Genomic DNA, 14,985 nt, shown 5'->3' with positions numbered 1-14,985 from the left:
ATGTTCTGAGTAATGGTGAATCTATAACATAACTGTTAATAGATTCAGTGAAATACTGTGTAGCATAGATAGAAAAGGCTAGATGAAAAATGCAAGTATCAACATGAGCTAGGGGCCCTGGTCATAGGATGTCTTATTTTAGAATTATTATTTTTTAACCTTTTATTGATTCTTTGTGAATTTCATTCACATCATGTATCCCAGTCCTGCTAATCTCCCTATCCCCTCATATCCACCCCCCAAGCACACACACACACACACACACACACACACAGAGCATATAAAAACATGTCATCATGGAAGCTGTAGTATGACACAGTGTGTCCCACAGTATGTTCCTCTGTCCACACATCTTCACTTACAAATATTCATTGCAACGAGTCAAGGTTTCTGGCTTCTGTGACATCATCAACATTGGATCCGCACTGGGACTCCTGGCTATCCGGTTGTTGCCCCGTGTAGTGGAGATGCAGAAACCTTTGGGTCAGCAAGACTAGCCCTTTCACACATCCAAACTCTTCCCAGATGATACAGATTTGGGGTGGTTCAACTCAGAGCCCTGCATCTGGGGCTGGGTTGTACCCAAGGTAGTCAGCTTTTGGGCTCTCCCTTATCCACAACACCAGGGCATGTTCTCCAGCACTGCTCCAGCTAGTACTGGCAGAGTCAGTTCTAGAATTATTAATTCTTTAGTGTGTGTGTGTTTATCTCTCTGTCTGCCAGAGTATATATTAAGTGAGTGCAGTGCCTTCAGGGGCCAGAAGAAGGCTCCAGATCCCCCAGGAGTCAGTGTTACAGAAGGGTGTGAGCAACTTGATGTGGATTCTGGGAATCGAATTCGAGTTCTCTGGAAAAGTCCCAAGTGCTCTCACCTGATGAGCCATCTCTCCCACTCCTGTGGAGGTTCCCTAAGTTTATACACAAGTTCATCCCCAGTACTGCCTTCTGCTGGAGAAATATAATTTATTCAGTTTCTCCTCATTTAATTATTTGTCCTCAGTTATGTATTGTTCATTTTTCTTGCTGGCTGATGAATAATAGCAGACCTTGTTTATCTGCACCCTGATGTTAATGAATACTAACTCATTGATTGACACTTTCTTTTACTTGTGAGTCTCAGGAGTGACAATGCCTGGTGACTACTGTGGGTCGTGGACTGTTCTAACTCCTCACCATTTACTCCATCCTCGCGATGACCCTATTGAATAAGCATTGTTAGCTCCCATTTTACAGATGAGAAAACAGGTGCAATGAGGTATGACTATATATATGAATGACTGGTAAAACCTACCCTACTAGGACAGTTTCACCTTCTCTCATTAGCCTTTCTGGGGTTTGTCCTTTGAGGAATCCTTTGGACTGTGGGACATCAAAATGCTTTAAATCCACACATAAGTTTAAACAGTTGACAGGCAGCTCTACTGCTGTCTGCTGATCCAGGTGCTGGGGGACTCATCACAGCCTAGGTTAAGGGCCAGGCTCTACTGCCCAGCACTGACCCAACTCGATAATGGGATGTGTTGGCCCCTGCCTCCCCTGCCTCCCTGTTTCTTTTCCTGGGTTTCCTGCCCTCAGACCTTCTATCTCAGTTCATTTCACCTGCAACCTTTATCTTTCCTGTTCCTCTTTGGAGGGTGGTGGCAATGTAAACTATCTTAAAACTCTATGACTGCCTTTGTCAAGTTTGCTAATATTGAATTCCTGTCTCATCAGACTGCAAGATCTTGTTAGCAGAGAGTGCTTCATCAGTCATGTGGTGGTTCATAGCTGTTCAGTCTAGAAAGAGAGAGATCGTGGGTCTGTAAATGACCCACAGGCTAGGCACTGGAGGCTCATGGCCTCCCTAGTGAGCTTTCTGTTTAATCTCCTTGAATCCACAATAACCCTAGATAGCAGATGCTATTATTACCTATTTCACACATGAGGAAGAAGGTAAGAGAGGTTAGGTTGCAGAGTCACATGGCTTTGGGAAGGAAGTACATCAATTTTGAGCTCTAGATTCCCAAGATTACTTCTGTTGAATTACCAAGGAACCATGGACAAGTCTTCTGGGAGAACACAGGCTTGAGGGAATACAGAGAGAGGAGGAAGACTCAGGTGGCAACGACCACATCATAAAATGTGCTTAGCTAGTAGTTTTATCTTGTAGTTTACAGGGCACACTGGACCACTGAAACCAAGTCCTTCAATGGAGGAATGGATTCAGAAAATTGCTTCGAACACTCCAGTGAAGTTTGCTTGGCAGGCTGAGAGGCCTGGAAGCACTCACGAGGCAAAGAGTTTCACGGAAACTCACCTCCTGGAGCTTTGGCATTCTCATTAACCCGTATACTCATACCCTATCCCCATGTTAGTCTGGTGTTTGGATCCACATGCTCTCTTTTAGTATTATTTTATTATAAGTGCCTTTAAAGATTGAATTTTGACATAGTTAAGCCTTCGCCAGCGTTCCAATGTCCTAGAAAATGCTTGAAGCCAACGAGCTTGGAATCCGGTAGGAATGCAGTAAGGAAGTTACCTATTCAGTAACTAATTAAGCATTACAAAAGACGGAACCAGCAGCTCAGGGCTAGTCTGCAGAGTATTTACTAAGGACAGTAGCAAATCTCACCCAATCAAGGGAATACCAGGAAAGAGCCAGGGAATCCCACTGAGATAGAAATCTTCAGTACAGGCTACATTGCATATTAGAAGCAAGTTGGTGAATTCTTCTGACAAATGGAGATTTTCCACAGATACTTAAAAGTTACTCTCATACTAGAAATTATCAGGGCCCAGGAAATAGGGGGGTTGTGGTATTGCATTATTCATGAGAAGGTCTGCTAAAGTAGAACTCCTGGTGGTGGGCTTAACAATAGACTAGCTTTACACGTGGCTCCCTTCTTAGTGGCAGTGGCCTGGTCCCCGCCTTCTTTTGATGTATACATTCCTTTTGTATTATGTCACTGTAACTTGGTGGATTGTATCTCGTCTGGTTTCTTGCTATTCTTCTGTATAAAAAGTTTGATGCTTGACTTGACAAATTACATTCAGATTCTACACAATCTCGTGTGTTGATCTGTCTGTCATTCGCCAACTCCTTGCCCATCTGCACCCAGAGACCCTTTCCATGCAGACAAAGGAACCCAGAGGGTCTGCGGCAGAAAATGTGGCACATTTATACAGTAGAGTACTACTCAGCTATTAAAAACAACGACTTCATGAAATTCTTAGGCAAATGGATAGAACTAGAAAATATCCTGAGTAAGGTAACCCAATCACAAAAGGACACACATGGTACACATCCACTGATAAGTGGATATTAGCCCAAAAGCTCGAAATACCCAAAATACAATTCACAGACCACATGAAGCTCAAGAAGAGGGAAGACCAAGTGTAGATGCTTCGCTCCTCCTTAGAAGGGGGAACAAAATACTCACAGGAGGAAATATGGAGACAATGTGTGAAGGAAAGGCCATCCAGAGACTGCCCCACCTGGGAATCCATCCCGTATACGGTCACCAAACCCAGACACTATTGTGGATGCCAACAAGTGCTTGCTGACAGGAGCTTGATATAGCTGTCTCCTGAGAGGCTCTGCCAGAGCCTGAAAAATACAGAGGTGGATGCTCACAGCCAACCCACCAGGTCTCCAATGGAGGAGTTAGAGAAAGGACCGAAAAAGCTGAAAGAGTTTGCAACCCCATAGGAAGAACAACAGTATCAATCAACTAGACCTCCCCAGAGCTCCCAGAGACTAAACCACCAACCAAAGAGTACACATGGAGGGACCCATGGCTCTAGCTGCATATGTAGCAGAGGATGGCCTTGTCAGGTATCAATAGGAGAAGAGGCCCTTGGTCCTGTGAAGTCTCAATGACCCCGTGTAGGGGAATGCCAGGGCGGGGAGGCAGGCAGGAGTGGGTGGGTGGGTGGGGAACACCCTCATAGAAGCAGGGGAAGGTGCGGGCAGGGGTTTTTCTAGGGCGGAGAATTGGGAAAGGGGATAACATTTGAAATGTAAATAAAGAAAATATCCAATAAAAAGAAGAAGAAAAAAAGAAAAGAAGAGAAAAAAGAAAAGAAAAGAAAAGAGCATTTTGAAGGCAGCATGCAGTTTGAAACAATTCCACAAGGGGGCAGGCGTCGGCAACAGATGCACACACGTGCTGGGCAGCTCGTAAGGAACAAGGCTCCTTAGACTCAGACTCTGTGCAGACCTAGGATGACAAGCCACCTGCCAGTGCTGGAGACCACTGCTGTGCATGCTGCCACCTTCTTGTTCATGTACCTCCCCCTCCCTCATCCTTCCTGTTTACTTCTTTCACCAAAATGAAAATTGGTTGACGACATAGCAGACGCTTCCTAAACTTCTCAAGGTGGTTGCTTCTAAATTCACAGCCTGTTCACAGCCTGTGGGTTGCAGCCCATTCGGGGTTGCACATTAGGTATCCTGCACAACAGATATTTACACTGTGATTCATAACAATAGAAAAATTACAATTGTGAAGTAGCAACGAAAATAATTTTATGGCTGGGGTCACCACAACAGGAGGAACTGTATTAAAGGGTCACAGCCACTGCTCTAAGCCATCGCTCGAGCAGGTCCTTAAAGTCCCTGAAAGAGAAACACAACACAGCACAGACAACGGGAGTAGCCTCCATGTTAGCACATTTCTCCAGAGTATATCCTAGCCCCAGGGAAAGACCTGGTCCCCTACTGTTTGTATCAGGACCCCTGGTATAGGTTCTGTCACTCTCCATACTTAGAAAATGGTAAGTGACCCTAGTTTAGGCCCACTTAACATTTATTGAGTACTTACTATGTGTCAGGCTTGTGCCCATCCTGAGATTCTCGAGAAAAAAAAACTCAGTTCCACAATTTTGAACCAAATTTAAAGCAAGCTTTAATGAAATGCTGTCCAGGCAGAGGACTCTGGCCAGGTATACTCCTGGGCTCCCAGGGAATGGCCACAAGTTACATTTTTCAAGGACTTAAAAAGGCAAAACCCACAATTCATTGCATTTCTCATTAGTTCCAAACCAGGGGCAAAAATATATCCTGACATATTTTCCTGCCTATGTGTCTTCTGCCTACATCCAATCAAATACATCTGGTATAAAAAGATTAATTAAACTTGTTCAGGGGAGTCAAAATGCATGGCTTGTTAATTCCCAAGAACTACAGCTTCCAGTATTCCAGGAAGTTATCTTGACCTTGCATACGTGAGGCCTACAGGTAAACTCCGGCTCTTAAACTTGGTACTGGGAAATCTAGCAGAAATCACTCCTCTCCCTTCTCCTCTCTTCCCCTTCCCCTCCCCCTCTTCCCCTCTATCTCCTATTTTATCATATGTGTAAGGATGGTTTTGTGAAGTAATATCATACACTTAGATTCCAGGAATCAGGCTCCTTACATATTGGGGGCCTTATTTTATCCTACAGTAGACATGGATGAATATACAGGGACACCTCCAAGTAAAGGTCAGCAAATACTGCCTTATGTCACAGCTGCCTCCTTAAAGGCCTTTTTGGGACTCTGCACTCTTTTGGGACCCTTGTGGATAAGGTTTAGGCAGAGGAATACGTCCGTATCTGAAAGTGAAATCACTTACTAGTAAGTGTAGGCCATGTCATGAGACCCCCTTTGGGGGAACTGGTGACCTGGAGTTAAACCTGGAAGTTAAGGGTGCAAAGAGTTGATCTGTCCACACGGAGGTTGGAGAAGACTTAGAGTAATGGCTGCACTCAGCTTTGCTGAGGTGGATCAAGGCTGTGCACACTTGGCATGTTCATGATTTATCCGGAGGGTTTCATTTTTGCCTTGCAACTTTTCTGTTATTTAGAAATTGTGTGTGTGTGTGTGTGTGTTCACGCGTACGCACAGGCATATCATATGTGCTTCAAAGAAATGACGGACTCCTGATGGCTAAAATTTTTCTTCCTGATCCCTTCCTCTCCCCAGTTAATGGAAGGCTGATTTCTTTATCTGCATCTTGAGTGACAGAGAGGAGCACCCATGGTGAGAAGTGACACAGACACAGGCAAACTGAAGAGCAAACCTGAGCCAAACATGGGGGGAGTCTTGGTCTTCCTCTTACTTTAACCCAGGAGTCCTTACCATGACCCTTGGATCCACAAACACTATACATTGGCCTTGAAAGAGCCAGCTAGAATTCCAATCAACTCTGTGTGGCTCCAAGGGAGTTCTGGAATTTGCAACAGGTATGCTGGTGCCTGCTTCGGATCTGCTAATCTCAAGTCTTGCCAGGACTTCAGCCTTGTATCAAGTTGATCCTTCAGGGTCAAGCTGGGTAATTGTTCCCTGATGGTGGTTTGGTGTGGAGAATGGCTCTTGATAGGGTGTCAAAGATCAACAAAAGCAGACACTGAAGTGTTAAGGATGGATTCAGTCAGCAACAGGCTACCATAATGGGTGAAAAACGGAACTTGCAGAGCTGGCTAGATATTTTAAAGGAAGAATGAAGGGGGAGGGGAAGAGTGGGGGAGGGGCAGGAGAGTCTGGACAGTGACAATTTATGAAGTGTGAGATGGAGGACTTGGTCTCTGTGCAACCTATCTAGGTTTGCTAACTGACACTTAATGAGGTCAGGCCCCTCCCTTCCATAGAGCGTGGGAGATGAGTCCTATCTTCAGAGAATCCTCAAAAAGGCGGCACATTCTTTTGGAAGCTTCTAGTTTCCTCTGGCAGGCACTGTAAGATGGCCGAGGGTGATACAGCCTTGAACTGTTAGGAACTATGGAAATGAATTTTTTTTTTCTCAAGTATTTTTGTGCCAAGCTTGATAAACAGTCTGGAAAGAGTTCAGAACTTGGTTAAAATGTAGTTAGGGAGAGAATCTTGGTCAAGAGTATCTTCTATGCCATGACCAAGAGTGTTCCTTAGTACACCATTATGTCATGGTGGGACCAGGAGGCTTTGACATTAAGGTATCACTGCCAAGAAAAATACCCAAATCTATCTATCTATCTATCTATCTATCTATCTATCTATCTATCTATCTATCTGTCTGTCTGTCTGTCTGTCTGTCTGTCTATCCATCCATCCATCTATCTATCATCATCTGTCATCATCTATCATCTCTTTTTCTATCAATGTATTTACCATATACCTGTCATCTATCATCTATCTCTAATATCTAATCCATATCATTTATGAGTTGATCTATATCTATATATTGTCTATGTCTCAAATCTGCACCATTTGTTATCTTTTTATCATTATTTATCAGGTATGCATGCATATATATATATACATATATATATAATTGTATGTGTGTATAATTGTGAATGTACGTATGATTGCATGCATATATGTATGAATGCATGTGTGTGATTGCATACATGTGTGTATTGAACCGTCCCTTGGAGAACTTCTCTGAGCCTCTAATATGTGCATTGTAAATCTCTAAGAGGGAGGTCTTTTTGAGGTCACTGTCTAAAGAAGCTGTGCCTAGCACTGAGCAAGTATCCAGTTGTGTGTGGGGCATGAGTTAATTAGTAGATGTCATGGATGATTGACTTCAGGAGGCTAAAGTGAGAAAGATGATTTCCCCCACAGTTTAGTATAACCTCAGCTATGGCAATGATTACATGTATAACTATAACCTTTGGGGTAAGCAGGAAAAGACACCCAGAGACTTGCTGCCTGCTGCATGGCATAGTGGGCCATAGACACACAGAGGCCCACATGCTACCATGCCATGCAGTGTGGGCAGGAAAAAACTTCTCAGAGACCCACCCACTGCCATGCCACATGGGCAGACTGTAGACATACAGAGGCCTGCTTGCCACCCTGCTAGATAGTATGGGCAGAAGAGGTCCCCCAGAGGCCTACTGTGTGGCCCGCAGGCAGCGGGATCACTACATGTACACGTGGGAGAGAAAGAGAAGCAGAGATTGAGCGTTAAGAAGAAGGACAATCCTGGAAATGTGAGAGAAGAGAGGAAAAGCCTGTTTTGAATAGACAAAGTTGCTACTTGTGGCTGTGATGAAGTCCCAGCCAGTGCTACTGCTGAGGGCCGTGTTTAGGTCTGTGGTCAGGCAGTGGCAGGGGTTGGTCCGTGGTTCATATTATTACTAGAGACATGGAGGTAACCCTGGTGTGAGCAGCAGCCTGGAACCACATGGATGTCCAAGGACTGTGCAGAACTGGCCCTGGCCCGCCCTGGTACATGCAGTACAACACTTAGGAGAGCGGGCCCTGTCCCCCTCCCCCATTGCCCCTGTGGCAGTTGGGAGAGCTGGCTCAGTGGTCATGAGAACAGAAGAGGTGACTCTGCTCCTCAATGGCTGCAGTACTAGGGAGAGTGGACCTTGTACCTCGCCTGCGCAACACAGTGGAGCTGGCCCTGAAGGCAAGGGTGAGCCAGCCCTGAAGGTGTGAGAGAGTGGAGCTGGCCCTGCTTGTTGCTCGTTCCAGCACTCAGGAGAGTGGGGCCCACACCTTGACTGGGCAGCACAGTGGAGCTGGCTCTGGTGGGCTGGACCCCAAGATCAAGAGACCTGGAGAGCTGACCCTGCCCTCTGCCTGTAGGTGGCACTGTGGAGCTGGCTGCAGCAGTGCTGGAGAGCTTGCCCTGGTGCTGCAGATAAGGGAGAGGCCAGTGAACTGATCACCTCCATTACCACCCAGGTCCAGATCCAGGGCTCTGAGTTGGCCCACCTCAAAATCTATCTCATTTGTGAACTGTTGGGACACGTGAAAGGGCCAGTCCTGCTGATCCAACGCTGTAGGATCTCCATGACACAGGGCAACAACAGGAAAACTGGGAGGAGTGTGGATGAGGATCCGCTAATGACAGCAGCTAGAGGCCTTGAACAAGACCAATGAATTTTTTGCAAGTGAAGATGTGTGGACAGAGGGATACACTGTGGGACACACTGTGATACACTACTGCTTCCACGAGATGTTTTCTATGCTTTGTTTTGTTTGTTTATTTCTTTATTTGTTTTTTATTTTCTTTTGTGAGGGAGGTTGCAAAGGCAGAGAGAGGGAAGATATGGGGGGCTGGGGAGATGAGTGAGACTGGGGTACATGATGTGAAACTCACAGAGAATCAATAAAAAGTAAAAAAAAAAAAACCCAAAAATCTATAACATTTGGGGCTAGAGAGATGGCTCAGCAATTAAGAGGTCACATGCTCTTTCAAAGGACCAAAGTTTGGTTTCCGTCGCTCATGTTGGGCATTGTACAACTGCCTAAAACTCAGCTCCAGGGAGATCTCTGACCTCTCTGACCTCTGAGCACCTGTACTCATGTCGTCACCCTCCACCCCATCACACAGATAGATACATAATTAGAAATAAGGTAGCTATTTTAAGGGTGTAAGCATTCACTATGCATATAACTACAGTTTATAAAGAACTATTGTGTCCTGGGGACGATTCTAGGCTTTCTTCTCTTTGTATTTTTAGTTGAAATGGCATCAAGAAACATAATGAGTCATTTCACAGATTGATGGGATGAGTGTGGGGGGTCTCAGTAGAAGTAATCGTCACAAAGCAGTTGTGATAGCCTGGGAAAGATGTCACCTAACTTGGTATCATATATGAAGGACCCAAATCCTGCTGAACCCCAAGCTACTTGAAAAGTATGTAATTAATGACAGTGAGATTTATAATTAGTCACCAGCAGTGTTCAGCTCTATGACATATGGCATTTGATCTGGATGTAGGTCTTTCCTGTTTCAGGGAACTGTGGTGTCTTGTACGTCATTAGGTGAAAGCAGGCAACCAGGTTAAACTCTAATTAAATGTTACTGTTATTTGGAAAAAAAAGACAGCTTAGCATTGATGTCTTACTGACTTTATCAGTGGATGGTATTAGAACATTTAGACATTATGGGCTGTCTAATGCATGTCTCACACTACCCAGAAAGCCTTCCTTGATTTTATAACAAAGTTGAAATAAAGAAAATTAATATGGTGAGGATGACAATATAGGGAAGGGATTCTGTTGTTCCTGGTTTTCTTTGACCCTCTATCAAGGCTTTGTGAGTGGCTAGGCACTTTCCTGAGCTGTGGGTTCCAAGCTGGAAGTCCCATTCCTAGAGGACAAGACAGTTCAATGGTCAATGTGTCTTGTCTTCTTGGGTAGCATTCATGGATGGGTTGTCTGTGTAGGAAGTGAAATAGCCTTTCCTAAGTAGAATAGAACCTTGAGTCCAGAGAGCACACTGCTGAGTATGCTCTTGTTATATAGGAAAGTGAGCATAAGGCAGCATCTCCCATAAATCTAACGTTGGCGAGGCAGCATGACAAGGACTGAGAACCACGGAGGTTGAGTAACTGATTATGGACAGTTTCACCATGGGATTGGCATTGTGCCTATGGGTGATTGCTGCCTTTAAGGCTTTTAGATCCCAGAAAAGGACCTACAATTGCACTGTGAGGTAGATGAGAGTCCAGCTCTCCAGTCCTCAGGTTTCTGTGTGACCTCTGGCAGGTTACTTCTCCTCTCCATTTTTTACTTCCTTATCTCTAACCTGGAAGATTAGCCACTCCCTTCTGAGCTTATCAAAACCTAAAGATACCATATTTAAGTTCTAGCAGAGTACTCTGCTTGTGTACCCAGCCCTGAGTATACCAGCTTCTTTTCTCCCACTTTCTTTGTTTTCAGAGTAAATAATAACTTAGGGCCAGGAGGGAGAGAGATATATCTGGAGATAGGTTATAGTTGTCCTAGAAAAAAACCCAAAGATGCCACATGATGATGGAATCCTATCTCTTCTCACAGGGCTTGACTTTAAGCCAGTCAGTAGACACCATTCTGGGTTTGGGAATGATCTCGGTACAATGGAATTGTCCTGGTTATCAAATTATAGCTACAAGTGAATACTACACTATTTCTTCTTTTTAAATATAGATTGCATGGATATGTGGGCTGGTTCTGATTAGTGGAGGGATGGCCAGTCTCTGGAGTCACAGTATTTACTAGCCACATACTTAGGAAAGGTTTGTAGATGTTCTCAGTCTCAGGTTTCATGTATTTCATGTTAGAAGACCAATTCCTTTTTCCTGGGAGCCTTGTGGTAATGAAATGAGATAATATCTTAAAAATAGAATTCATCTTATATAATATACCCATATATCAACCTATATATAATAACCTATTAATGATGCCATAACAAAACAATCAGGGTTGGATAGTTGGTAAATAATAGAGATATATTTCTTACAGTTCTGGGAGCTTATAAATCAATGACCTTGCTGCCAGAACTTCAGTATCTGGGAAGGGCTCTCTGCTTCCAAGCCTGAGCATTGCCTTGTGTCTTCATGTGGAAGACAGCATGGCAGGAAGGGCTCAGGCAAGTCTTCCAACCTTTGGTAATGCCATTTATTTTATTCATGAGGACAGAGTCCCTCTTCAAGGCACTGCCTCTTAATGTTGTAATGTTGGGATAAATCATAGCATGAATTTTGGCAAGGTCATAAATGTCTAAATCATAGTAATATTTTTTTCCTTTTTTTTTTGCTTGTTTGAGACTGAGTCCTACAGTGGAGCCCTGTTAAGATTTGGGAGAGACTTCGAGATGGGCTTCATGCATTTCAAATTATGACAAGGTCATGAGACTACAAGAGCCTGGGGTGGAAGATTATGATTTCAAGTGAGCCATTTGGGTTTCAAGTTGACCAGAGGTTGGCTTAGGATGGTTCATTTTGAGTGGCCACTTGACTAGAGTCAGAAAGGATTGGGGAATCAGTGAGAAGTTAAGGAGTGACTGCTGAAAAAGAAGGGGGATACTAGGACTTGGTATAGGGGGTTGGGAGGATGAAAGTTAGACGTAAATTCTGAGACCCCATGCAAGCGACAGTTTCTGGAGTTGTTTGTCCAGATAAGACTGGCTTTATCTTTAGAAACTGCCTTGCCCTAACTATCAGGATGCTGGCCATAGTAGGTGACTGAGTGTGGCGATGGCAGTGAGATTGGAAGAAGCTGGGATTTCAACATGGAGGCTGGGGGTTTCAATTCACCTTGGGGGAGGAAAGTATCTTGGTCAGGGTCTGGAAAAATTTGCTCAAGGTTTCTTACTACAAGATGGCATTTCTAGGGAGGATTAGAAAGACACGCCCCTAATGTCATCACCCACATACCATAGACCAGAGCCCCAGACTGAATACAAAAGAAGGAAGGAGAGAAGCAGATGTCTGCCCAGATGTGAGAGGGTTCTATCTCTGCAGCTATGAGTCCACTGCTGCTATTCGTTAGCTGATCAATGGGTCCTGTCCCCAGAACTGTGAGTTTATGCAAGTGTTCACTCCCTCAAGAAGTTTCTTTTCAGATGTTTTCCTGCAGTGACAAGAAAAGCAACTGGCCCACCGTCTCATAGGCATTTGTGAAAATTCAGTGACAAACAATGATCTTCTGCTTAAGGGTGAAGTGATAGCCATTCTTCCAATGTTAAAAGTATGCAAGCTGGAAAATCTATTTTAAAAAATAACCGTCTGAAGGTACCAAGGTCAGGCATTAGTAGATTTTATTTCTTGACCAAGACTGTATCAGTTTAGCCCAAATTAATTGAGCTGTGCATTCATGAAGATGTCTCTGTGTAGGATATGCTTCAACAAGAACATTTACAAGAAAATGAGATTGGGTATTAAAATTTCTGATTAAAGTATGAAAATCAGGTATGGGAAGACATGTGAAGCTATTGACTGTTTTTCTGTCTCTTAGGTGTGTGTGTCTGGTCCAGTCTTGCCCCTATACTTGGCAGATCTGCAGCAAATACAGATTTTAAAACTTCTTAGTTGAACTGAAAGCTCTACTGTTTCCTAATGCTTCTTGAAAATATAGTGTTATCACCTTTCAGAATTGCCATTGGTGTGGCGATTTCTTCTCTATTATTTGTATCAGGTTGATTGGTTGGATGAAACCTTCCTGGTCATGCCTGTCTCAAAAGTGCCTATAGTGTCAGATTGGAGGTATGAAGTCCTCAGGGCAAGGAGCAAACTGCCTGCTAAACTCAGGGCTGAGTTCAGATGCAACTTGACCATGATGCCAATGCATGAGCGATAGCCTGGCAGACAATCACTGTTACTGCAGAGGCACCTCCACACCAAAGTCAAGAGCAGCACAGCCCCTAAGCAGGTAACACTTCACAGTTTATGACTGAGCAAAGGAAGGAACATTTTAATACAAGTTGACTCTCTTGAATAGAAGATGCATCAGTGTCCCTCAGAAAGGGCCAGACAGCTTAGCCCTGCCCTCATCCAGTCAACAAGGTGGATCCTTCATAAGTGAAGCACAACCTTTGGAGTGTGTGTCTTTTATTAAGGTAAAACTGAGGGTCATATTTTGAAAGTTGGCAATAAAACAAAGATTAGGGCACTCTGGGATGGCTCTCAGCTTTGTCTCCCAGCTCTTCTCCCAGTCCAGCCTAACATACATTAATGGTCTTCAGTGGATGACACAGAGGCACGGCTTCCAGACAGCTCAGGGACCTGCAGTTATTATTTCATTTACCCTTTTAAAAAATCACCTGCATATTCCTTTCAACATTAGGCACTTAGTGCCCACCTGTAGCAGTGAGTTTTGCTAACCCCTTAGGCTCCCAGTGGGTTGCATATATGCCCCACCCAGGCATCTGCCCAGGAGCTCTTTGGATTTGTGAAAGACACACATGCACATGCATGCACACAAACATGTTAATTTTTGACATGCCATGACTAGCTCAAAGGATGGGCACTCCTAAACATTCCTGTGCTACCCTAGGCTCAATCAGGGAAGCAGCCAGTGGCCACTTACCTGAATACTGACATGGCTGGATGGCTTTTTCTCCTACAGTCATCATGAGGGATTCAGCTCTTTCTGTCTCCCAGTTCCCATCCCATGCAAATCTCCAAGTCCTGCCTCAGTCTACCTGCCAACCATTGGCTGTTGGCTCTTTATTGGTCACCCAAAAGCCAATTGGGGACAAGGACCTTCAGCATTTGGACACAGATTCCCAATTTGGGGGACCGGATTAATTCAAAGCATTAGAACAACACCCACCCTCATTGGATGGGTAAACATCTAAGCTATTCCTTTGACAGAAATGTCTTGTAACTAGGGATGAGTCAGGGTTCTCTTCTGAAACCAACAGATTGTTTATAAAAGGTATTGGCTTATGTGATTGTGGAGATTGGAAGGGTATTAACTCTGCCATGGGCAAGTTGGAGACCCAGGGGATCCAATGTGAGTTTCAGTCCAAAAGCGTAGGCTCAAAACTCAAGTAGAGCTAATATTTCAGCTCACATTTAACAGCTGGGAGAGACAATGTCCCAGCCTAGAGAGCCAATCATAAGTTCCTTCTTTCAAAACTCTAGGGCTCTCCTCAGTGAACTGTAGGAGGCTTAGAACCCAGCACTTCTGAGAGGACCATCACGTTCACTTAGTCTGTGCATCCAGGATGTGGATCTCATCCACAAACGCCATTGCACACGTGCCTAAAAGAATGTTTGACCAAATGCTTGGCTTCCCCTGGTTATGTCAAGCTGACAGGTGAAGTTTGCCATCACAGTGTACTAAGGGAAAGGAGGTCTCGCCTTCATAAATATTTAGCTTACACTTTGGAATTGTTTTGTCCTGTTCCCTAAATAGCATCACGTCCTGTGTGATCTGGTCATGTGTAATGTTAACAAATAACTTTCCTAAGAGACTGTATTCACGGAAGGTACTGCACTGAGTATTGGGGTACTGTAGACAAGTAGCCTTACTGGGTGGAGCAGCAGCAGCAACCACTAAACTGCTTGTGAGAATGGTGTGGACGGTGGCTACTGACAATGTGCGTAAAATCACAGGTAAGATAAGGAAGGGTTTGGTCTCAACCAAAAACGTTAGAAAGCCTCAATTTATAACTTGCATTGATGTTTGCTCATAATTTTAGGACCCCCTCTCTCCTTTCCTCCCTCAGTCTTTTTCTCCTCTTCTGTCCCCGTTTCTCTCCCCTCCCCTCCCCACTTCTCTCCTCTTCTCTTCTTCCCCTCCCTCCCTCCCTCCCTCCC

Source organism: Mus caroli, chromosome 5 (assembly GCF_900094665.2).
Source record: "Mus caroli chromosome 5, CAROLI_EIJ_v1.1, whole genome shotgun sequence".
NCBI lineage: Eukaryota > Metazoa > Chordata > Mammalia > Rodentia > Muridae > Mus > Mus caroli.
Note: the sequence above shows the minus strand (reverse complement) of the source record.